The sequence below is a fragment of the Amblyomma mixtum genome, chromosome 10 (genome assembly GCF_055824585.1).
Source record: "Amblyomma mixtum isolate Tamu chromosome 10, ASM5582458v1, whole genome shotgun sequence".
Classification (NCBI taxonomy): Eukaryota; Metazoa; Arthropoda; class Arachnida; order Ixodida; family Ixodidae; genus Amblyomma; species Amblyomma mixtum.
This window is the reverse complement of record NC_143021.1, coordinates 121,796,529-121,822,728: the sequence shown is the minus strand read 5'-3', so window position 1 is coordinate 121,822,728 and position 26,200 is coordinate 121,796,529. Positions and strand designations below refer to the sequence as shown.

At 47.4% G+C, this 26,200-nt stretch overlaps 1 protein-coding gene and 1 long non-coding RNA gene across 2 annotated transcripts in view; both read right to left on the bottom strand.

The window, feature by feature from the left end:
• The window catches only part of LOC149326812 (iris-like), an 89,592-nt gene that overhangs the window by 7,470 nt on the left and 55,922 nt on the right, over window positions 1-26,200 (bottom strand). The gene's annotated exons all lie outside the window — the stretch shown is intronic.
• Window positions 2,234-6,107, bottom strand: LOC149326813 (uncharacterized). Its single transcript, XR_016286251.1, has 3 exons — window positions 5,880-6,107; window positions 4,893-5,073; window positions 2,234-3,212 (listed from the first exon to the last, which is right to left on the bottom strand). It is a non-coding gene; the product is annotated as an uncharacterized LOC149326813 (long non-coding RNA).

The following is a 26,200-nucleotide window of genomic DNA, read 5'->3' as shown; positions in this document are numbered from 1 at the left end:
CCACTAGCAACGTCCACCATGAGCTTGCGCCAGACGACTACTCCAATAATTTTTCAGCAGCCCAGGGCGTCACCAACCTTCGACACTACGCCTGGCACCGACCCGGAAGAATGGCTGGAACAGTTCGACCGTGTGGCTATCTTCAACAACTGGGACGATGCCACTAAACTTAGGTACGTCTTCTTCACCTTGGAGGGACCACCAAGAATCTGGTTTGAGAATGAGGAAGCTAGCCTGACGAACTGAAAAACCTTCAAGGAGAAGCTTCTCAAGACCTTCACAAACGTCGTGCGAAAGGAGAGAGCGCAGCAGCTCCTTCAGTCTCGCATACAACACCCAAACGAGACCGTTGTAGTCTACACTGAGGATATGAAGCGTCTCTTCCGGCGGGCCGACGCAAACATGAAGGAAGAAGAGAAGGTGAAGTTGCTTGTGCGAGGAGTTAAAGAACAACTGTTTGCGGGCCTCGTACGGAACCCACCCACCCTTACAAAAATTTTTAGTAACATTCTTTAGAAAGTCTTTCGACAATTGTTAATAGAACCTATCAACATTGAATAGAAAGTCTTTTAAACGCCTTTGTACATTGTAGTAACAACCTATCAACCGTCTTCCGACAATTGGCCACCGATATCCAAAATACTCAAGTACATAGAAAGTCTTTATACTTCCTATCATCCCCTTATCGAGTTTTTATACACTTCCTACTGACCCCTTACCGACAATGTCTACCAACACCCTATTAACGGTCTTCCGACAATTGGCCACCGTTATCCAAAAGACTCAAGTACATAGAAAGTCTACACTTCTTATCAACCACGTACCGACAATGTCTACCAACACCCTATTGACGGTCTTCCGACAATTGGCCACCGTTATCCAAAAGACTCAAGTACATAGTCTTTACACTTCTTATCAACCACATACCGACAATGTCTACCAACACCCTATCAACGGTCTTCCGACAATTGGCCACCGTTATTCAAAAGACTCAAGTACGAAGAAAGAATAATTCCTACATCAACTTTTGGAAAATTGTATGTTAACTACACAGTACAACACTTTTACCAACATAGTTTTATCACTTCAAAATCATTTTGTGAACACTATCCTGGACTGCTTAAAGAATAATAGAAGCAAAATGCAAATTATTACATTTATTGTGCACAAGTGTACATACGCGCTACAACACATGCATGATGCATCAAAATATTTTATGGAGAACAATAGAGGAACAGGATATTGCCTTCGGCACACTTCCCCTCAGTTCCCTCTGAGTAACAATGACTGACACACAGCAATTGAAAAACATAACAGGTTTTAATTCACGATGTTTCGGCTGCAGGACCAGCCTTTTTCGAGTATAGTATAGCATTCGAAACAAAAGCTGTGTGCTTCAAATGCTGTAGTACACTTGAAAACGGCTGGCCCTCCAACCAAAACGTCGTCAATTAAATCCCGTTAGGTTTTTCTTACATATATATGAGGTGTTTCAGGGAAGACTAAGTAATTTTCAAAAAACAGGTATTTTGAGATGAATGTATGGCTTTTTCAGCATAGTATTACCAGTGTTGGCAGGCACCAGAAAACTTGTGAAGTCTTACATAGTAAGCTGGTTAGCTAATTTTTATTAATGAACCTTTTCACTATCAGAAACTTCGTTAAAACATTAAGTTGGGCTAGTTGGTAACGGCTTGAAGGAATCATACTCTTAGCGGTAAGAACACACACAACACCAAGACACACACACACAGGACACCCGCTAGACTTCAACTATCTTTACTGGACACTTGTACGACATAAATATGTATCACTGAGCACACGCAGGTGCCTCGTCATCGGCATCAGGTCTAACTACGCCCTCCCCTCTCCTCCAAGGCATACGGTTGCGCCGATAAACAATCCCTTTTTCTGCCATTGCCAGAGAGGGAGTGCTTACACACGTCACCCGCCTCTTGAATACGAAAGGCCTGGGAGCCGAGAAAAAAGAAAGAGAAATTATCGAACTCTTTCGTATTCAAGAGGCGGGTGACATGTGTAAGCACTCCCTCCCTGGCGTTGGCAGAAAAAAAGATTGTTTATCGGCGCAACCGTATGCCTTGGAGGAGAAGGCAGGGCGTAGTTAGACCTGTTGCGGATGACGAGGCACCTGCGTGTGCTCAGTGATACATATTTATGTCGTACAAGTGTTCAGTAAAGATAGTTGAAGTCTAGCGGGTGTCCTGTGTGTGTGTGTCTTGGTGTTGTGTGTGTTTCTTACCGCTAAGAGTATGATTCCTTCACTATCAGAGTTAGGCGTCTAGTTGCCATTAGAGATTTGTAGCAGTTACATGCACTGGAGGGGTTTCTTTCCCTGTGTGCTTTCAAAAGCGCATGTATTTTCGCACGATGCAGCCAAATTTTGTCGAGCCACAGCAGCGAAAGTAATCATGTTTTGTACATTCCAGAAACTGATATGGCTACTACGAACAACTGGCTAAAAGTCTCTAACTGCAACCAGTTGCAAACCTGTGTTAGTTAAAAAGTTAATTATCAGAAATTAGTTAACCAGCTTACTAAATACACCTCACCGGCTTTCTGGTGTCAGCTAACACTGGTAATATTATGCAGCAAAAGCCATATTTTTGAAAACTACTTATTCTTCCCTGAAACACCTGGTGCATATAAATACTGCTCACTTTCCTGTACAACACAGAAATGAAATAACTTCTTCTGTAACATGAAAGTTCCATGAGCCACATAACAAACCCGTGGAAAAAAACTGTGCATGCATACACACACACACCTCTCCAAAACAGCTAAAAAATCCCACACAGTGAAACAATGCTTACACTGTCTTAAGACCAACATTAAAGGCTGCAAACACTAGCGAATTAAAAGTCAAACAGATGCCAAACATATGCTAAATGTCCCCATGGATGTAGATATTATGCTATGAGCTGATTTTAATAAAAATGCATCAGCACAGAAATGTTTAAGCGACTTTGTTGGTGCACTATCCTGACACTTGTCCTCAATATCAGGCAGCCTGCTTGTTGTTAATCATCATCATCAGCCTGACTATGCCCACTGCAGGGCAAAGGCCTCTCCCATGCCTCTCCAATTAACCCTGTTACTTGTCTGCATCGCCAGCGGAAGAGGTAGCGTCCTAGTGATGAGACGTGTGCACGAACAGGTAGGCTCCTCCATGGCAGAATGCAGCAGCAAGAGAACTGCACAAGAAAACATTCAAAGTATACAGTTATAGTAACTTCTAATAGAATCAAACACGGAGAAGCAACAATCAGTTAAATGTGCACTAAAATGCAGCACTCCGAGTGAGTTTGATAAGGCTGCTGAGTAATAGCATAAGCAGCAGTCACAAGACTAGAACTAAATGTAATGCGTCCTTGAACAAGAAAAAGCTATAACATGCTGTTGTGTTCAATTCTGCCCCCACATTCGAAGACTGAATGATATTCACAGGAACTGACATTAACGTGTTACACCTAATTAGGCTACCACGAAGAGATATTTAGCCATTCCAGTCATATGAAGATAACATGCAGGCCATCAAATATGAAAATTATTTTGTGTTTCTGATTTCTCTGCACAAAAATTCAGGCAGCTTTTGTTTTCAAAAGTGATGGCACAAAGACATTGCAATATAATGCACATGTTCCTGTAGATAATGTATCATTTGGAGCTATACCAGGTGTTAGGGGAAAATGTGTGAACAAAGAGTACAAAGGTGAGCAAGTTCGTCAGGGCAAGAGTGGCACACTCTAAAGCAAATGAATCAAAATATTAAGGCACACACTGCGTCAGATACAATACTTGTAAGTAAAGCTGCATAGAACTACAAGCGATAAAAGCCTCAGAAACGTGCCCCTAAGGGAGCAGCTGGACTGGTAGTTTTTTATTTGTCCCGCAGCACATCCCTCCAGTGCTGAGGCCTGCTCATATCTGTTTAAGTTAAGAATACAAGGGAAACAAGCAAACAAGTGTTCCAAAGAAGATAAAAATGTGCACTTAGGTTGTTCTTTAGGAAATTACCTGTCACTAATTGCAGCAATAAATACCTCGAGAAAGTAAATTAAGTTATTTACACAGCTTATTACAAACCTTGATGGCACGGGAGAAAGGCAACATCAAATGCATCGGTTCAAGTAAAGCCAGGGGTCTTGTTAATTAAGGTCACAGCAATATTTGTTGACTTAGGCTCAGCTAGTGTAATGCAATCAGTAACTGAACGTCGGCATGAATAAAAATAACAATGCACCAATACTCAATTCCAAATGCATTTCGACTGTACAGTGCAGTCAGTTGTGACAAAGGGAGTGTGAAAGAAAACCTCAGCAATGCTCATGACATCGAATAAGCACCTTTCTTCTGTACAGCTAAAATATAAGCTTTACAGGGTTTCATGTAATGCAAGGATAACCTGGTAAGGTATCAATTATTGATGCTAGCCACAAATATGCTTTTAAAGCAGAGTGCTCCACTTGAACGCCAATATTCAATTATACATTGCCCGTTAGGCCATGCCTATCACATCACTGGTTCACTTCAAACATGCCATACCTTGTAAGAGGTAGGTACTGCTGAAGTAAACCTATAAAATTTATTTGCTGCTTTTAGACTGCTGTATAAAGGTCATGAAGCAGATAATTGTTTTAATTTGGTCTATACTGTGGTCAAGATTTCCAAGCACGAGAGGCATGAGGGAAAAAACTATAAAAAGCATTTCACACTATAACACAATGCACTTGACTAGGGGAGTGCTTTCATGATGCCCGCAACATCTTTTCCCTTTCTCTTGGTCCTCTTTTAAAAGAAAAAAAAAACGAAAGAGAGAGGGAGCCTGGACCAGATTTTTGGCAGGCTAAAAAAGACAACGAAAATATACCCACTTGTCTACCTATCCTTTTACAAGTGGCACATGCTTGATATCCAGTGTCAATGGCTGATAGGCTGAACCAGCAGGTCTTGATGTCATTTGCCTCTGGTTGAGGTAGCATTGGCTCGATGACAGATGAAAGCTGGTGCAAAAGTAGCGTGATGATACCGGTGGAGCAGCTGTACAGGGCTTGACTGCGGGTGCATTTGAAGAAAGGTTGCATTAGAGCCATGCTTTCATAAACATCACAGAAGGCACATCCCATTACAAACTCTAGCTGTGCAGTCCAATGTGTTCATGAGTGGAGGCTAATGATTAATTACCTATGCCTCCAATAGTTAGCAAAAAAATGGTTTACAAAGCTTGTCATACTTTTCTTAAAGCTATTATTCGCGAATCACGTCATACTTTTATCGCTTCAGACTGAAAATGGGGGAATGACATAAATGTAGTGAACGTAAAAAAATAAAATGACAACAAACCTTCCATTGTGCGATTACCTCAGCTGCACTGCAATGGAATGGTTCTGCTATTTTTAATCGTCGTTTCGTTGACCAGAACTATCAAGAAACACAGCACTTGATGTGACTGCGACGTAGAACGGGCAATGCTCCTTATCCAGTAAACACTCAGGCAGCAGAATCAAAAGACGCACGCCGCTACAAGCACTTTTCGTTCTTATGGTCTCCTTTTCACGCGCTGCTCCTGTTCAGTCGGAATAACGAATCAAGCAGCACCCCATAGTTCTCGGCGTGCCACCAAATTGTATCACATAACTCCTGCGCCGAGGAGCTGACGCAAAGAGCGTGAGGCGGCGGGTTAAAAGTTGCATAGTTGGCAAGCGAGCGTGTCAGAACACCTTCTCTTTGCAAACGATCGCGTGGTGCCCGCATTTTGCACCTCACTGCGAACAAGAAGTGAAGACCAACCCAAATGCATTCGAAGCCCTCAATCATACCCCCGACACATCGCAGAAGTCATTTTCCAGTTCTGTACTTACATTTGTCAACGTTCACGGCAAGCCGTTTCTTCTATCGGGCATCGGGCGCCGGCCGCTCTCGGCGTGGTTGCGTGCAGTACGTCAGAGCAGTTTTTGAGCACTGCGTGCGCGTAAGAACGTCTTCCGCAGCACTGGAGCAATCTGTCACCTTCCGAGTTCAGTCACACTACCACAACACTAACGAGGCCGCACATTTAACACAAACAAACTGAAGAAACGCACCCACAACATCACAACCGCCGCAACCCGTCAACAAAGAGTCGTTTCAGCGTCCTAAAAATAGAGTGTAGCGCGCGGCCAACATGAGACTCGCAATCCGCCGCCAGCGAACGGAAAGGTGGCGCTAATGTCGCCTAACTTTACACGCGTTAAAAAAAATAATTGATAAAGCCCTTTATGCCACAAACTTGTTGCATTAAACGACAAAATATTTTGTTTCAATTACAAAGTCAGCAAATTGGAATGATTGAGGTGAAAAAATGCGACTACTCACAACCATCTGTATCTGCCGGCGCTGCGAACGAAAGCTTGGAAAACCGGGCAGCATGCCGGGCAGCTACAGGCGACGCATCTGGGGCCAGGAAAGCCGCAGCAGCTGCACGGCTAGCACGGCTGCACTGTCTGCCTAGTTCTAAGGCTATAACTCAGCTCCCCGTAACTGCGTCGCAGAATAAGGAATGATGATGATGTTGCCAAACGCTACTGGTTTCGGTTTTTATTTTCGCATATTGTGTGGCTTAGCGTACTCTACACAGCTTGGCTCATGCGATTTAGTGTACGTGTGTGTACCTAGGGAACACGAGCGTTCGCAAGCCGCTCTAGCGTGACGCGCGAAACTTTCAAGGCTGCGCTGCAGCATCGCCTCTGTTTTGTGTGTGTTTATATCACGTCATTGGACACCTTGCACGCTCTTTGCTCGAGCGAGCCCCGCCGACAGTCGCGCTACCGTAGTCTTTTTGTGTGCTTCCTTGATTGCTTTTTGCCTCTGCCTTACGCGGTCCTCGGCTCGGCCTCACGTCCGCTGATGGCAGTAAGAAAAGGCGAAGAATGAACACATGCTTTCGCGCGTCTACTCCGTATGACTACTTTAAAACCCAACACTTTATTCCAGGATTCCTTAGTCATTGCATTACGGGAAGATAGAAAATACAGCTATCACCACGTTTTCCCTCGCCACAGCTTTGTACCGTGTTTGCGTTGAAGGAGATGCAAGTGAAGATGCGGAAGAGGCACTGCGCCTGTGCTTTAGCGGTGCTCAAAGTGGGGGCTGCTCTCACCCTAGCTTTTTCCATACTGGAAGCTCCTCTGTGGCTCAGTACTAGTGAAAAATGTAACAAGTCAAGAATGAGGGCTTATAGTGCTCCAATTGCCGTGCACCTTCCTCATGCAAAGCCCTTGTTACCGCAGTTGAGTACAGCGGGCCGCTGTTACCTGTTTTGTTTCTCTACACTTCTCTTTATAGTATCGGCCGCCGAACATGAATAAAAATTAATATTGCCTTGCCTGAAATTTCGCATGTACAGTCGCTGAGGAACGAAGCAACTTGAGTTCACGAAGCTGTAAGCCTGCACACGTTACACAGAATTTACTCAGAGCGCGAAGCGGTGCGGCCCTTTTCGCGCGGGGTTTTTCAGTCCCGTGCGATCAGCCATTGCTGGTCGCTCGAGGAGGAGGGTAGTGCGAGGGTTTAAATTGGGCGCTCCCACGTGGAGTGGCATAAAGTGTACCGGGCACTTTTGCATGGCGGGCAGTGTGCAGGGAAAGTGTGCTTGCGGTGCAGGTTGAGGAAGCTGTTGATATAATTTGGGCGCCATTTGGGCTAGCGAGAACGTGTCATTCAATGAGTGTGGAAACACATCGGTGCAATGCTAAACTTGAATTTTTTTGTAGCTCGCAACAATAATCCCTCTGAAACCTCAGAGCGAAACGCTCTTAATGCTAGTGTGTTTTAGCACCGTCGTACGGTACATCACTGTTCAACTGCAAGTTAAAATATGACCTTTCAAGAATTACAACAATAGCAACACCAACGTGTTTCGAATTGGCAGAGTTGTTGTACAGCTCTGCTGAAATTCTTCGTTAGTTCTGAAATGTTAAATCTGTTTAATGACTGCCTGAGTACAGAATTTAAGGACGAATACGCAGTAGAAAGCATTGTTTTCGTGTAGAATGAGCCATCAGCGAAACTGATTCGCTGTAACGAAGTCATCATTGCGCTTATGTAACACAATATGTCACTAGCTCCTATTTTTTCTTAAAGTTCTTTTAATTTCCTTGAAGTGCGAGGCAATAATACTTGAGTACTCTATGAATTCATTCACTTCGTACCAAAATTATTTCGTTTACTGGTAACTTTTTCGTAGACTTCATACAATCAAAAATTGTCACTAAATGTCTTCAATTCAAGGCAGGTTTCTGAATTTCGGGATAAATGTTCTGTTATGAACTTTGCCCTTTTCCCCGCACTCGAAAATGCGAAAGCAGTAAAGCTAGTATTGAGAAAATTGAACTGAAATTTCTAAAAATCCACAGCGTGCTCGGCTATGGGAATGTGATTGCAAATTTTTGTTTCGTCTTCAAGGTTAGTTAAGTTTCCGCTTTGAAGTTGTCGGCTACAGTACTTGATTATTTTAGGCTTTTATTTGTTTATTCGCATCACCAAAATGCATTCTCGGTTCGTAGTATATTTCTATTGACAGCAGTATATAAGCAGTAAGAAAATTGTATGAACTTTCTATCAACAAATGTTGATAAAATATGCCCTAAGAAAATGTGACTGCAAATGTTTGTTTCGTGTTCAAGGTTGCTTTAGTTGCATTGACATGTTAGGCTAGAGTACTTAATTAATTTAGGCATTTATTCTCATTATAAAACGTTCTGTCGGTGTCTAGTATGTTTCTACTGACAGCAGTACATAGAAAGCAGTAAGGAAATTGTATGAACTTCCTATCAACGAATGTTAATAGAATATGTTCGGCTAAGGGAATGTGAGTGTAATGTTTGTTTCGTGTTCAAGGTTGTTTTAATAGCTTTGAAGTGTTCGCCTACAGTACATGACTTGAGGCATCTATTCGCATGACCAAAAATGTTTTGTCACTTTCTAGAGTATTTCTGCTCACAGCAGTCCGTAAAGAACATAAAGTATTAAAATGGAATATATCTTCTGTTTTAAAACGTTTTCCCATATCCTGATTACATTCCAAACGCATTTGCTGCGAATAATGTTGGTCGCTTTTCTATATAGTGAAATTGTTGACTAGCTGCAACAGATTCCACCATGTAATCAGGTAAGATGTCGTCACGATTATGCGAACAAGATAGTGTTAATCACCTCGAACACCATGCAGTTTGTTCATTTACTTCTCTCAACGTGTCAAACTGCACCCAGATTTTCTAGTAACTTTCTATTGACAGGAGTAAATACAAAGAAGTAACAGTCTACCAACTTTGTATTGACAAAGGTACATAGAATGTAAAAATTATTTTCTAGTAACTTTCTATTGACAGGAGTACATACAAAGAAGTAACTTCTACCAACGTTGTATGAACAATTGTTGATAGAATGTAAAAGTTACTACAAGGTTACTAGAGTCAATAGAATGTTAATACAAATTCTAAAGAAAGTTGATATCCATTTTTGTAAGGGCAAAACCGTAGCGCAATTCGTCGAAGAGGCATCCACCATGGAAAAAACACTTGATGCCAGAGCCCGCCAGTATGACCGCCAGCAGCGCTTTTTGTCAGCAAGCTGCATGGACACCGCTAACATAGACAACCTGTGGGAGGTTATACGCGAAATTGTGCAAGAGGAGCTCCGACGATTGCTGCCAACAGGAACGTAGCCGCAGCTCACTTCGCTCACAGACGTCATCCGGGACGAGGTGCAACAGGCGTTGGGTGTGACACCGACCACCACGCCGCCTCTGGAGCCTCCAGCCATGAATTACGCCTCAGCAGTGCGCCGTCCCGCACCTCGACGACGGGACCCAAGCCCCTATCGCCCTCAGCCAGCTGCGCTGGACCGCCGCCCTATCGCCCCAACCCGACCGCCCCACGAGCGTCGCACAGGGCCGAGGAAATGCGACGAGTGGAGAACACCCGACCAGCGCCGCCCTCTATGCTTCCACTGCGGCGAAGCCGGTCACGTCCTCCGGCACTGTCCATACAGAAGACTAGGCATCCGAGGGTTCTCTTACGACGCTCCACGACCCCGACCCGGCTACCGACCAGCCGAAATCGAGGAGTTTGTGCGTCGGGAAGGATGCTGATCGCCAAGCCGCCTATCACGTTCCCCGTCGCCATCTTCACCGCGCTTTGTATCTCCTAGCCGAGTTTACGCGATGCGTGGACGCTCCCCCAGCCCCCGAAGGTTAAACTGAATAAAGCAGCCTCTGGAGGTGAGGTTGCTTCTGAGCGCAAGAACAAAGATCCTCCGTCGACGAAAACGCAAGACCATGCCTCAACTACGACGACAACAGCGACGACGACGACGACGCGGCCATACTTGAACCTTATTCCACCTCCCAGAGAAGTAACGTCGGAATACGCCCACCACAGTCTCACTGCCCGACGAAGCCGAGATCGTACACCGAAGACAACGTCCAATACGAAAACGCGAACAAGTGACCTTGAAGTTATGGTTGACGATCACGCGGTTACTGCCTTGGTGGACACCGGAGCTTACTACTCCGTCATGAGACGCTTTCCTCGACTAGGTGGCAGACATCAGAGATATATTTGCCCTACCCGACCATCCCGTAGTACCATCTGACCAAGGCCATCAACGAACGTTTGATGTCAACCGAGCATTACCACGGAGCAGACAAGACCAAATACACAGTCTTCAAAAGTACAGCGATTGCTTCTCATCAGCATCGAATGTGCGACGAACACCGCTTGCTAAGCACCGCATTGTCACAAACGAACACGCCCGACCACTGCGACAGAGCCCCTACCGCGTATCGCCGCTAGAACGCCAAGCTATCCGCAAGCAAGTTGAGGAAATGCTTCGTGACGACGTCATCCAGCCATCGAGGAGCCCCTGGGCAGCACCAATCGTCCTAGTGAAAAAGAAAAACGGCACCCTTCGCTTTTAAGTCGATTACCGCCGCCTGAACAGCATTACGAAGAAGGATGTCTACCCCCTCCCCCACACCGACGATACATTGGACCGGCTGTGCAACGCTAAGTACTTCTCATCGATGGACCTGAAGAGCGGCTACTGGCACATTGAAGTCGACGAAAGACATCGCGAGAAGACTGCGTTCGTCACCCCAGACGGACTCTTCGAGTTCAAGGTGATGCCATTCGGCCTCTGCTCTGCCCCATCTACGTTCCAGCGAGTAATGGATGCGGTGCTCGCAGGCTTAAAGTGGCAAATTTGTCTAGTCTACTTAGATGACGTTGTTGTCTTCTCCTCAAGCTTTGAAGACCATCTCAGAAGGCTTCAGATAGCGCTGGAACGAACCAATCAAGTCTTCAGGACTAACACTGAAACCAGAGAAGTGCCACTTCGCCTACGAGGAGCTCCTGTTCCTTGGTCACGTCGTAAGCAAGGATGGAGTTCGCCCAGACCCTCAGAAGACGGCTGCGATCGCAGAGTTGCCACAGCCTAATGACAAGAAAGCTGTACGCAGATTCCTTGGATTGTGCGCTTATTACCGGCGATTCGTGAAGAACTTTTCGCGCAACGCTGACCCTTTGACCCAAGTTACCAAGGCTGACGTGCATTTTAAATGGGTAACGCCGCAAGCAGAAGCTTTCAAAGAGCTGAAGCGCCGCTTACAGTCCCCTCCTGTGCTCAGGCATTTTGATGAAAACGCCGAAACCGAAATTCATACCGATGCAAGCAGTGTGGGCTTAGGAGAGGTCCTCGTTCAGAAAAATGGAAGACAGGAGAAAGTTATCGCGTACGCTAGCCGTTCACTGTCGAAAGCCGAGGCCAACTATTCGACCACCGAGAAAGAATGTCTCGCCATTATTTGGGCCACGTCGAAATTTCGCCCCTACCTGTACGGACGACCATTCAAGGTTGTGAGCGATCACCATGCTCTGTGCTGGCTAGCCAATTTGAAAGATCCCTCCGGCCGCCTTGCTCGTTGGAGCCTGCGCCTTCAAGAATTCGACATAACTGTGGTCTACAAATCTGGCCGCAAGCATTCCGACGCAGACTGCTTGCCGCGAGCCCCCGTCGACGCAGCACCGGAAGAGGAAGACGGCGACGCTTTCCTAGGACCGTTAAGCGCCAGCAGTTTCGCGCAGCAGCAGCGTTCGGATCCTGAGTTGCAAAGCCTAGTTGATTATCTGAAAGGTAAGACCGCATCGCCTCCCGGAGGGTTCAAGCGCCAACTGTCGTCCTTAGTCTTTCACAATAATGTCCTCCTGAAGAACTTCGCGCCCAACTGGACAGTGCATCTTCTTTTCGTGCCCAAAAATCCCAGGCAAGAATTTACGCAGGCATGTCATGATGAGCCGACTGCAGCGCATCTCGGGATTGCTCGCACGTTGCACCGTATACAGGAGAAGTACTATTGGCCGCCGCTAGCTACCGACGTTTCCCATTACGTCAAAACGTGCCGTGAGCGTCAGAGACTCAAAACGCCTCTGACTAGACCATCCGGACTCCTGAACCCCATACCACCGCCAACTAAGCCCTTTCAGCAAATGGGTATGGACCTCCTCGGCCCCTTTCCGACTTCTTCATCAGGCAACAAGTGGATCATCGTGGCCACGGACTACATGACCCGCTACGCCGAAGTAAAAGCGTTCCCAAGTGGTACCGCAACAGAGGTTGCAAAATTTTTTGTCGAAAAAATTCTCCTGCGACACGGCGCCCCCGAAGTGCGCATCACAGACAGAGGAACGGCATTTACAGCGGAGCTGACGCAAGCCATTTTAAACTACAGCCAGACAAGCCATCGGCGGACTACTGCCTCTCATCCACAAACCAACGGACTCACAGAGCGTCTGAACAAGACCATCGCAGACATGCTCTCCATGTACATCGACGCCGAACAGAAGACGTGGGACTCCATTCTGCCCTACGTGATCTTCGCCTATAGTACTGCCGTCCAGGAGACAACCAGGTTTACCCCATTCCATCTGGTAGACGGCAGGAAGCCCACGACAACACTCGACGCAATGCTCCCGCACGTTTCCGACGAAGACAACCTCGACGTCGCCGCCTACCTTCATCGCGCCGAGGAAGCCCGAAGACTTGCGCGGCTTCGCATTCAAGACCAGCAGCACACCGACGCCCGACGCTACAATCTGCGCCGACGAGACACGCATTACAAGCCAGATGATCGTGTTTGGATACGGACGCCAGTTCGCCGCCGTGGATTGAGTTAAAAGTTGTTTCGACGCTACTCTGGCCCGTACAGGGTGCTCCGTCGCATCGGTGACCTCGACTATGAAGTCATCCCAGACGGCACGACGGCATCTCAGGGACGCCGCACACGCCCGGAAGTCGTACATGTCGTACGCCTGAAGCCATATTATCAACGCTAAAGGACTCGAAGTTTACATTCTCCGTGTTTATTTTCATTTTAAAGCATCGAGACGATGCTTCTTTGGGAGGGGGGTAATGCCACGTACCATTGTAGCGTCCGTTCGGTCGCGCAAGGCCGCAGAACAGGGGTGTTATCATTTTACTTCGTGACGCGAGAAGCGGCCGGACTAATCTCGATTGTTCACAGCCATGAACAACCGCATCTACGTGTTTCTAGATTACTCTAGATTATCTCGACCTGTTATCTCGAAGTTTCCTTGCCGGCTTTAAATTGAACGATGCCGCGAGCAGCGGGCATTCGTAGTTCGACGACTGAAGAGCACGTTTGTTGCTTATGCCGCCGCGAGTGATTCAGTTCTTTTGCGGGCGCAAGTCAGCCCAAATAAAGAGCTTCGTTTGCAAGGCTTGTTGCTGTTTTCCTGACTGCTGGATTTCCGTCACTAGAACATGACAATATATCTCGCACTTCAAATTCATCCGGAGGTTCTAAATATATGGTGTGACTATTTCTCTTAATGTCGCATGCTGTGGTTATGGCGTGCTGCGCCTGACTGGCAACGTCCTTAAAGAATTTGTTGAATTTTTCAGCCAAGTCTCTACCATGTGTATAACGCACTTCCAGAATAAGATCATTAACGCCCAAAGACTCTAGTTTCAAGGCTGTGGAAGTGACTGACTTTGCTGCTGTCCATGTGCCGGTGAATCTGATGCTTCCGATGGCGGCAAGTCCTTTTCGTGCGCTCGCCCTTTCTCTCTTTCCGGTGGCACCACTCTTTCTTATGCCTCCCTTCCATCTTTCTGAGACACCTCTTTCCTGAAATGGCGGCTCCTTTCCATCCGGTTGGAGCGCTCTTTCTTGTGCATTCCTTTCATTTTATCATGTGCAAGCACATGCTGCTTCTTTCGCGTAGGTTCTTGCTCTCTGACAATATCACTGTGATTGTCAGCCAATTCACGCCCGCTGCCTAGTTTAGGCCTGTCTTTGTCGCCTTTACTAAGTTCCCCAAAGCTGTGCTCTTCCTATTCAGCGTCTCTGAGTGCACATACGTGCTCATCTCCCTTAGATGGAATGATGTCTATGTCATCCGGAACGTTCTGTTCTCCACTGTCGTCCAGCGCCTTAACTTCTTCATACGCTGACGAACCAGTGTTTTCTCCTGACATGAGTCCTGGCACGCAGCTCTCGTCATGCTCCTGACGGGTTTCAGCCTTTCTGCATGAGGGTCGGCTCTTGTATTTAGTCAGGTCTGCAATCGAATTCGTTTTCAAAACTTTTTTGTACGGTTTGACTTTATGCTGTATTCTTTTCAGAGATTCGTGGCTGATCCATGCCTTACGGCCTTTAGTGCACTTTTTGTTGAAGCGTTTTCCAGGAAAATGTTCATTGTAAATGCGCTTGAATATACAAATAAACGCTTCGTAGGCAGCATCAGCAGAATCACAGCGTTTAACTGTATTCCACTGTTCGTTCATGAGGCTACTATAAGAGGCATGCCCTGCCCAAGCCCATTTCTTTCTCTTGATTGCGACTAGGATGTCATTAACGCGCTTTTGTTCTTTCACCAACTCCGCCCGGTTCCGATGTCTTAACGTTGCACCTATCATTTTTCTTTCCATAGCTCGCTGCGTTGCCCTAATTAAAGCTGAACCCTCTTTGTTAGCCTCCACGTTTCTGCCCCATACTTGAGTACCTGTAGGATACAGCTGTTGTATACTTTTACCTGGAGGGATATTGGTAAACTGCCATTTAGAACCTTCCATATGTGCTCCACCCCATTCTTATTGTTCTAGTTATTTCCCTTTCATGATCCGGACCCGCTGTCCCTACCTGCCCTAAACAGACTTATTCTATTACTACTTCCAGCGCCTCGCGCCAATTTCGAACTGCTGTTCTCTTGCTACACCGTTGGTTTTCTGCGTGTTAAATTTTTACCCCACCGTTCTGCTTTGCCTGCGTAACTAATTGATTATGATTCGCAGTTCATGTCCTGAGTGACTTAGCAAGGCAATGTCATTAGCGAATCGCAAATTACTCAGGTATTCTCCATTAACTCTTATTCCCAACTGTTCCCATTCCAGGCCCCGGAATACCTCGTGTAAACAAGCAGTGACTAGCATAGGCTTGACCGTGTGACCCTGCCTGACATCTTTCTTTATTGGAATTTTATGGCTGACTTTATGGAGAACTATGGTAGCTTTAAAATAGATATAGATATCTTCCAATATTTTCACATAACACTCTTCTACACCCTGATTCCGCAATGCCTGCATGACTGCTGAGGTTTCTACTGAGTCGAATGGTTTGGTTTTGATTTTATGGGGTTTAACGTCCCAAAGCAACTAAGGCCATGAGAGACGCCGTAGTGGAGGGCTCCGGAAATTTCGACCACCTGGGGTTCTTTAACGTGCACTGACATCGCACAGTACACGGGCCTCTAGAATTTCTCCTCCAAAGAAATTCAACCCCCGCGGCCGGGATCGAACCCGCGTCTTTCGGGTCAGCAGCCGAGCACCATAACCACTGAGCCACCGCGGCGGCTGAGTCGAATGCTTTCTTCTAATCAATGAACGCTATATTCAGGGATTGGTTATATTCTGCTCATTTCTCTATCGCCTGCTTGATAGCGTAAAACTGGTGTATTGTCGAGTATCCTTTACGAAAGCCTACCTGATCATTTGGTTGATTAAAGTCTAAGGTTGCCTTGACCCTATTAGCGATTACCTTAGTAAATACCTTGTAGACAACAGAAAATAAGCTGATCGGTCTGTAATTCTTGAAGTCCTTGACGTCTCCTTTCTTATGGATTAAGATAGTGGCAGCGTATTTCCAATCTCTTGGTACGCTCGAGGTCAGAAGGCATTGCGTATACAGGGTTGCTAGTTTTTCGAGCACTATCTCTCCTCTATCTTTCATCAAATCTGCTGTTATCTGATCCTCACCAGCTGCTTTCACCCTTTGCATTGCTCCTAAGGCTTCCTTTACTTCCTGCTTCGTTACTGGTGAGATATCCCAGTGCTGTGCACTCCTGCCTCTCTCAGTAACATTCTGATTACAATCGCTACTGTATAGATTTGTGTAAAACTCCTCGTCTACTTTAAATATCTTATCCATGTTGCTAATCACATGCCGTCTCCGCCTCTTATCGCATACATCTGGATTTTACCTGTGCCTAGTTTCCTCTTCAATGCTTTTAGGCTGCCTCCGCTCTTTAGAGCATGCTCGATTTTCTCCTTGTTAAACTTCGTGATGTCAGCTACCTTTCGCTTATTTATTGACTTCGACAGCTCTACTAGTTTTGTTCGATGGAGTTAGACGCCATTATGCTTTGCCGTTTTTTATACAGATCTTTAGTCTCCTGAGATAGCTTCCCGGTATTCTGTCGAACCCACTTACCACCTACTTCTACGGCGCACTCCGTAATAGTATCTTTGAGACCATCGTCATTATTTCAACATTACGTTCATCATCTTCAATCAAATCGGGAAATATTATCCGCGTTCGGCATCCATCATTTAATTCCTTCTTGAGTTTTCAAAAACAAAACCCGCTACCAGCACTACCACACATGCTAATAGTTATATATTGTAAATGAGTTATCTTCCTTTATCTTAGCGCTTCGTGAATTGGGGTAAAGTTATAGCAATATTTGGTAACCATAAATTTTGCATCAAATTCGTGGCAGCCAGTCTATTTGTTCCCTCCTTCTTATAGTAGACTGAAAGCTTTCTGAACCTCAAATGCAGATTCGTGACTCATGCAACCCGATACCTCAATCTCACCGAACCCATTTCAGTATGAACTTCGCAGTACATATGCGGAAAACAGTGATGGTGTGGATGCTAAATAGGACATTTTTTAAAGAGTATCAATCTGCTTTCCAATAAATATTACTCGAAAAAGCAGTGCGATGCTCTGAGTGTGTAGTCGCCACTGGGTTTCAGACGTTTCACGACGGGGACAGAGGCTCGATATTAAAGGTCTGCAGACACAAAGTTTTTGACCGTCTCTTTTTTTTCTTTAAAGAGGCCTACGGGCTTGGTAATCATGAAAATTAGCTTTAACCAAGAGAGCGCAGGGTTAAAAATTCGACAGAGACGCTTTGGGGGCTGACGTGTGGTAAGGCGTAAGCCCGCCCACTCACGTCGTGAATGCAGTCGCCGTGCGCTGCGGCATGATGCAACCTGATGCCACGCGGCTAGGAATTCTACTTCTACGTGACTCTACGTAGCCGCCGGCGCCGCCGCACCCCTTCTGACCTGCGCGCGATCTTCGTGAAGGCAGTCGGCGGCGTACCGCGGCCCGCGCTCCTGTTTAAGGGAGTGACACGAAAGCCTAAATATGCGAAATTGCCCAAATATGCACAATTGGTGTTTCTCTACTTAACATTCATAGGTCTCTCGGAGTCCCCACACCATTCCTAGTGCAGTGGTGCGACATTTAAGCTGTGTGCCACTGCACTGGAATGCCAGGTGGTGCCATTTGTGCTGTCCAGTTTGTCCCGAGCAACTTTCGCGACCAACCATAATTTAACGACCACTTGCCAGACTGCATGAGGACGTCATCTTTCATGAGTACCATCGAGAGATGGGTTTTCGTTCAATGTGGCAAGAAATGTTTATGGCTTATTAACTAACCAGAAACGACTTTTTATGGGCGGCACCGGTCTACGTCCGCGCCAGCGCTTAGGGACTTTGACGTCACGGTCGACCGGCCAACCTTGACTACCGCCACACTGACGACGTCGGCGTTGCTGGCCAGCAGACTTCTATGAACAACATTTTGTGCGGTGGGGTCACAAAAAACGCTACCGGTGGCACTTAAGTCTCCTATTAGAAAACATCTAGAAACCGCGAAAAAATACAATGGACGAAGAAGAAACCAACAAGACAAAGTGCTGTTTCTAGATGCTTTCTAATGCTAGTCACCAACTAGCCCGCCTTTCTCTGTCATAAGTCTTCTTACGTGCTCTGAATGAGACAGCATTTTGCACTGCTCCTGTTTTAAGGTGGAAGCCTTTAATGCCTCACAGTTGTAAGCAGGAGTGGTCGACAGAAATGTCACGCTTTTCCATTAGTCAAAATGGTCGTGACGTCACACTGCGCGAATTTCAAACGGGGCCAATTGTAGTTTGGCTAGTTACCATGCAACCAATTAAAGGGATCGTATAGTTATGCTCCAAGGAAAGTAAATAAATAAATAAAACTGAGTAGAAAATTGATAGAGTTGGGGAATCGAACCAGGGTCTCCGGCGTGCCAGGCGAGCACGCTGACCACTCCGCCATGCCAGCTCAAAGTGACACGCAGCGCAACAAATCGAGGAAACAGAGTAAGACAGACGCAGGACCTCCTCGTCTTTTTGCGCTGTGTGTCACCATGAGTCTTTTCCAACAAGCCCATTCGAACGACTTGCTGTGCAAGCTATATGGTTTGGAATGAACAAATGCGCGTCTAGCTAATACAGCGTCTTCGTTCACTCCGATCTTCCTCCCTTCCTTTACGGCGAGGTTCAGATGTCCACCGAGATATGCGAAACAGATACGTTTCCTTTCTTAAAAAACCAATTTACCGACGAGCAAGGCGTACAGCCGAACGGGCGACGGCGTTCTGTGGACTCCCTGGTAGCGTTGGGTTCCACCCTTAGAGGTGAAGCTTAACATCTTAACCACACATGAGTGACGCAAGCCGCAACGCCCCGCTTAAGACTTTCGCCTCACCGCATTTTAGGCCAACAAAGCGCCCCCCTTGAATTTTTCGTTGGCGTGTTTGTGGTTCATTAGGTCTGTGGTATTCTGTGCGTTTGGGTAATTCAGTTCGCGTTGGCCACCAAACGGCAGACCATTCTGAACCTCGTGGGTTAATGTCCATACATATGCAGAATTGCTCGTCCTCTATTTAACATTCATGTATAGATGGCGGCAAGTCGTCATACCACTACCAGCGCAGTGGCGCAGCGGTTAAGCGATGCGCCGCTGCACTGACAAGTGGCTGTTCCCGCCACAGCCACCAGTTGTGATTGTGCGCCCCACGTTGCTTTTCCTGAGCAACTCCTCGCGCAACTTACCGTAGTTACTACCCGAGCTTACCCGCGAGTTTCCTCCCTTCGGCTGCAGCTTGCGCGGCGCTCCTCTGAACTTTCCCGGGCTTACCGGAATTACCTTGGGCACAGAAAGTGTGGTCGACGCTTTGTGTACACGTGCATGAGGCAAGTAATGCTTAGGCTTCAATAATTGGGCAAGCGCACCTTGACATCACTCGATGGGGGACAAGACTTGAAATCATACTAAATTCTAAACCACGCAGCGCCTGCAAACAAAAATTGCTAGACGGCACCTACCACCGAAGAAATCATTTGTTTGGTAGCGGTCGAAATGTTGTGTCTGTGCCACGAAAAGAGAAAACATGTGAACACAAACTCTATCGACAGCTTTGGACGGTTATCGTTTAAAATAGTTCACGAGTAATAAGCAGCCAGAAGCGAAAAGAGCTGTTTCTCAAAACAACGTCACATTTATTTATTTATCTCAAATTCCTTCAAAGGCCGCCGCGGTGGCTCAGTGGCTATGGTGCTCGGCTACTGACCCGAAAGACGTGGGTTCGATCCCGGCCGCGGCGGCTGGAATTTCTTTGGAGGAGAAATTCTAGAGGCCCGTGTACTGTGCGATGTCAGTGGACGTTAAAGAACCCCAGGTGGTCGAAATTTCCGGAGCCCTCCACTACGGCGTCTCTCATAGCCTTAGTCGCTTTGGGACGTTAAAACTCCATAAACCATAAAATCAAATTCCTTCATGGCCCACAGGTCATTAGAAACGAAGAGTGGCGGATTGGGCTAGTTGGTGCACGTTTGGCATTTTTCGAAAGCGCACAAACAACACGGACAAACGTTCCTTCTTTGTTTGTGTTGTTTCAGCGCTTTCGAAAAATGACATTAGAAAGGGGAGCGGGCAGTTACATAGAGATCATATGAACTATGCACAGCAGGTTATTTAGAGTAATCACTAACAAGTGTAGATTAAAATCCTGAGCAGGATCAAGAGTTAACGGAATAAAAACTGCTCAGTGTTATGCAAAGTATGAACAACGAATTTAACTTTTAGGGTGAAAAATAAAACTGTACAACGGGATATTACAAGGTTAATATTATTCAGAAACAGCCACAAAAGCTACTATAATAAAAACCGATTACATTATAACTAACAACAATAATGAGTAAATTATTTTTATAGAACAACAAGAATGTGTTTTTTTCTGAAACCCCTACACCAACTGGGAGCAGTTGTCAGCATCTTCTCGTAAGTAAAAAAATACTTCTCAAATAAATTCTTACTTTCCATCTGGTTAAGTCTGTTAAAACGCCAACGCGTGATAACAACATCCTTGATCTTGTATTTGCCTAGAATCCCGAGTCTTTTTCGTGCATTACCGGACTTAGTGATCCCAAGCTGGTATTTTCTAATTTGTCCTTTGTCATCCCTTCCCGCAAGTTATCATTAAATTATTTTCGAGATTGTAACAAAGCCGACTGTACATGGAAGAGTTTCTTGGTCAGTTCAGTAAATACGATCACGGTATCGCTCATGGTAGGAAATAGTATCCCTCGTGGAATCCTTGTGCCTAATCTCTACATTCGCGGAGATGTTGATTTTCTGACGCTATTCGATAGATGTTAAACAAACAAAAAAGAACATTTCAGGGCAGCCAAAATTCAGCCTCTGATTCAAAAAAGGGCAAGTACTTGGAATGCCTCCGGAACTATAGAAATCTTTTGAGGCGCAGGAAAAAAAAATTCAACAATGATTTGTTTAAAGTCATAAATATTGGAAGATCCTGATCCCAAACCGTAACTCGCTACAAAATAATATTTTCCATGACCAAGAGGGCTCGCGCGTCGCTGCTGATAGTTGTGCGCATGCTATGATACATACTTCTGCTCAGTTTTTGCTCGAGAACCGGTCCTTAATGTACCCATCCATCCCAGCGGCAATTTTGTATACTTATTGACAACCTGAAAAGTCGTCTAGCGCTAGTAATACTTGCCATGTTTCTATAAGGCACTAATGAAATTTCTAGCCAGATATTGCATGTAAGTTTCAGCCAGCCAATTTCAAGTAGCTCAATCCCAAATGACTGGGAATCAAGCAAGGCTGTCCCGGTTTCCAAAGCAGGCGTTCGTTCTGATCCATCAAACTGTCGCCCAACTTCATTAACATGTAGCTTGTAAAATGCTGGAAAATGTTTTAAGCTCAGAAGTCGTTTTTCGCCTGGACAAAAAATGACAGCGAATGTTTATTACATTAAAGTCAGTACGAAAGCATGGTTTTCGCGACGACGACGATGAGCGGGTAGTGCTGTTGGACTTCTTTTTTGCCAAGCAGCATGGATTTTGCTCTGGCTTTTGGTGTGATACCCAGCTGTACGAATTTACTATGGATCTATACCTCAACCTGAATTCTTCATTTCCGACTGATATCATCTATCTTGATTTCTCTAAAGCCTTTTTCAACGGTTTCACACCAACGTGTGATTGCTAAAGTATCGTCTCTCTCCCTATATCCCTTAATGCTGCCATGATTTTCCTGCTTCCTCACAGGCCATCCTCGGTTGACTGCTATTGGAAACCGTGGCTCCAAAATCTCGAATCCTATTTCATGTGTACCACAAGGGTGTGTCTTAGGACCGCTTTCATTTTTAGTTTTTACCAAAGACCTCCCTACAGACATTTCATTCACACTTCATTTCTTCACTGATGATTGTCCACTCTATCTTCGCATTAGCGCTACACCTGACCAGTCACTCCTGCAAAAAGACCTCAGTAAAATAGAAAACGTGGTGCACTTGTTGATGGAACTGAATGTGTCGAAATTCAAGAGGATGCAACGGTTCTGAAAGTATTTCATCATGATCAGCCTGACTACGCCCACTGCAGGGCAGAGTCATCTGTCATGTCTCCCCCACTAACCTTGACTTTTTATAGTTGAGGCCACTGTATACCCCGCAGTATTCTTAATCTCATCCGCCCACGTAACTTTCTGCCGCCCCCTGCTATGCTTGCCTTCTCTTGGAATCCACTCCGTTGAATCCACTCCGTTACCCTTAAGCACCTGCAGTTATCTTGTCTTCGCATTCCACCTTAGATTATTGATATTAGACTGCATGGCCATTTCATGTGTGAATCATACCGATATCTAGGTGTTGTTACCACGGACAAACTGAACTGATCTGAACACATCACGACTCTTTTCGCTAGCGCATACAAAACCCTTTGTTTCCTTAGACGCTTTCTTTCCCAGTTAGAGCAGAAAACTCGCCTCTAAAGTATACGTTAGACCCAAACTTATGTTTAGCTGCGCAGTATGATAAAGTCCTTGCAAGCATCGCGTAACTGAATTACTTGGAAGATTCCAGATTCGGGCGGCTCACATCATTAGACAGCCAGCCATAAAATCCATTGATCTCGACTCATTAGCTCATCGGAGAAAGACATCGCGGTTAGGTTTATTTCATAATCTGCATTATTATCGCCCTAACCTTTGAATCTGCCTTCTGATACCACCCACACGACATCGCGTCGGCTTTGAACTTTTCTAACTTTGTAGCGTTGTGGGGATACACATGAATCCCCTGCCCCATTGTAACGGCCGCGCGTAATTATCACGCGATGCTTTGCGCGCGCCGTTCGGGAGGTTTTGCGAGGGAGGGCACTCTCGCCACCCCCGCTTCCTTTCGCTCCCCGCCGCGGAGACTTTCCCTCTTTCCCCTCTTACAACGGAGAGACCTCCTCTCCACAGCCCGGGAGGAGACGCGATTCTCCCGAGGCTCGCTCGTCTTCTGGCGGGAGCCGTGCACACGCACGGATCAGAGATCTGCCACGGAGACCGCTGCCCTTATCGCCCGGCCACCGTGTGTGACTTGACCGCCGCGGGCCGTGAGCGAGGAACCACGCGAGGTGAGCGGAACCTTCTTCCCCCACATTTTTGCGTGCGTTCTGCCCTTTGTGTTTTTCACCCCCGTGCGCGAGCGGAACACCCTCGCTCGTTACGGCGGTTGTATTGTTGCTGCTGCATTGTATTGCTCAGGAGCAATAAACGCTCCTCCGAGTAGCATACTCGTGTTTGTCCCCTCTGGCCCGAACCCGCCGTGGTTGCGACTCACCGCACCGCGGGTTGGGGGTCACAGCTCTGACTGCTAGGGCTGGCACGCTGGTGCTAGAGAGCGACAACTGCTTCTAGCCCTTTGAGCGTTACTACAAGAATAGACCCCCATATTCTTGGCGCCCAACGTGGGGGCGATGGACGAACTCTATCGTTTTGCAGACCCCTCAGCTTCGAACGGCGAGAAGGTAGAGCGTGTCACGCGACAAGCGCACCCTACCTTCGCAGCCTACCTACGAGGCGTACCGTTCAGGGACTTGGACGAACTCGCCTCGGCAGCCAAGCGCATACAGGCGGACATACTCGCCTCCCGCGCGTATCGGCCACCCCCGCCAGCGTCGCAGGCACTTGAGCCGCGATGCGCCTGGAACGGAGACACTTTTCGAAACCGTTCCCGGGGAGCCGAATTGGTTGCATTCAGTGACGGGCAACTGAGAAACGGTTGGGAACTGTCAGACCGAGCTCTCGACCCGTACACGTATGCTATGCGGTCAGCACACGCTGCGCGTGGCCAAGGTATGCAGAATCGGGACCGACATACCGACCCGAGGACGCTAGACCAAAGGGCATCTGCGACGGTTCGCCCGGCAGGGAGGAACGGTCAGCCGGCGCGAGGCGACAACTGCCCCGCCCGGCAACGGCCGAATGCCCTCTGCTACCGGTGCAACCAACGAGGGCACTACGCCCGGGAGTGCAGTCGCCCGTGAACCGAGAGCACGCGCTTTCGGGAAACGAACGCAGCCGCCGGTGAGCAACGCTTCGCAACCGGCGGCGGCGTCAACAGCGGTGCTCAGTGAGTCACACGAACTCCTAGCCCCGCTGGCTTGTCGTTTGGAACCACCCAGCGACACGCCAGTACCGCTTATTGAGCTTACAGTGGCACAACGTAAGTTCATGGCATTGCTAGACACAGGAGCGAGCGCATCCCTGTTTGGCGACGAGGTATGTGAGCATCTCCGTCGGAACGGACTCCGACTGCGAGCGAGCAACCTCACGTTCCGATTAGCCAGCGGCACTGCACACGCGAGCGGTGCCGCGCGGCTTGTGGTGCGGTGGGAGAAAAGAGTGAGGCGCCAGCGCTTCGCTCACCTCCCCGGCCTATCGGTTCCAATTATTCTTGGTAGAGACTTCCTCGCCAAGACGGGCATTGTTATTGACGTCTGCAACGGAGGATATAGGGAGCGAGCATGTGGCACCCTGAAACCTTTCGTTCAACCCCAAAAAGCGTCGAAAGCACATTCGCTTTCCGATGCTTCGCGCGCAGACGTACGCAACGATCGCCCGAAAAAGAGCCTCGAAACGCCTTCGGCCCGGCTGAACTACCAGCCTGTCGACCGCGTCGAGAGGAAAAGCGCGGAAGGGAACCCCTCCCCTCCCGCGCGACCCCCTGTCCCCCCTGCGGTTGCACTCTGTGCCGCGGCGGCATGCAGGCCTCCCCACCCGCTGCTGGACAACTCAGACAGCTTGTCGGGGGAGGAAAAAGCGCGTTTGTCTCTGCTCCTAAACGAGTACGACGCCGTATTCACGGAGCGGCCTGGCTGCACTACGCTGGTTAGGCACAAAATTGAGACAGGCGACGCTGTTCCATGGAAGTGCAATCCTCGGCCAGTCAGCTTGGCTAAGAGGAAAGCGCTCGATAACGCACTGGACGAGCTTCTCGATACAGGCGTTGTGGAACGATCAAACAGCCCCTGGGGGTTTCCAGTGGTGCTGGTGCCCAAAAAGGATGGAACAACCCGCCTTTGTGTGGACTATCGACGCCTGAACGAGGTGACACGGAAGGACGCATACCCACTTCCGAGCATTCCCTCGATAGTGTCCAATGTTGGTGGAGCGAAGTACTTCACTACGCTCGATGCTAGCAGAGGATACTTTCAGGTGGAGATGAACCCCAGTGATCGAGAGAAAACTGCCTTCACTTGTCACAGGGGACTTTTCCAGTTTACCCGAATGCCGTTCGGCCTGGTCGGCGCGCCCGCGACGTACCAGCGTCTGATGGACCGTGTCCTAGGCGATGCAAGGTGGCACCACGCTCTTGCTTACCTGGATGACATTGTCGTGTATTCGGAAACCTTTGATGAGCACTTACGCCATCTCAGGGATGTACTGGAAAGGCTGAGGTCGGCGGGAATCACTCTGAACCCGAACAAGACCCAGATAGCGGAGACCCGAATAACACTGTTGGGGTTTACGCTAGACAAAGGACGCCTTCTGCCGTGCGAAGACAAGCTGCGGGCTATTTTGCAGTTCCCGTCGCCGGCAGACATAGGCGGACTAAGACGCTTTCTGGGGCTGATGAACTTTTATCGACAGTTTATCCCAGATTGCGCAGCTCTGCAAGCCCCCTTAACAGCGCTGTTAAGGAAAGGTGTGAAGTGGCATTGGGGACCCGAGCAAGAGGCGGCAATACGCCATCTCACTTGCGCGCTCGCGGAAACCACAGAGCTAAGGCTGCCTGACCTGAACAGGGAATTTGTGATCCACACGGACGCTTGTGACCTGGGCTTAGGAGCAGTCCTGCTTCAAGAGCACGGAGGTAGCCTGAGACCGGTGGCGTTCGCCAGCCGCTCATTAACTCCCGCAGAGAGAAACTATTCCGTGACAGAAAAAGAATGTCTCGCGATTATCTTCGCTCTGCGGAAGTTCGACTACTATGCCGATG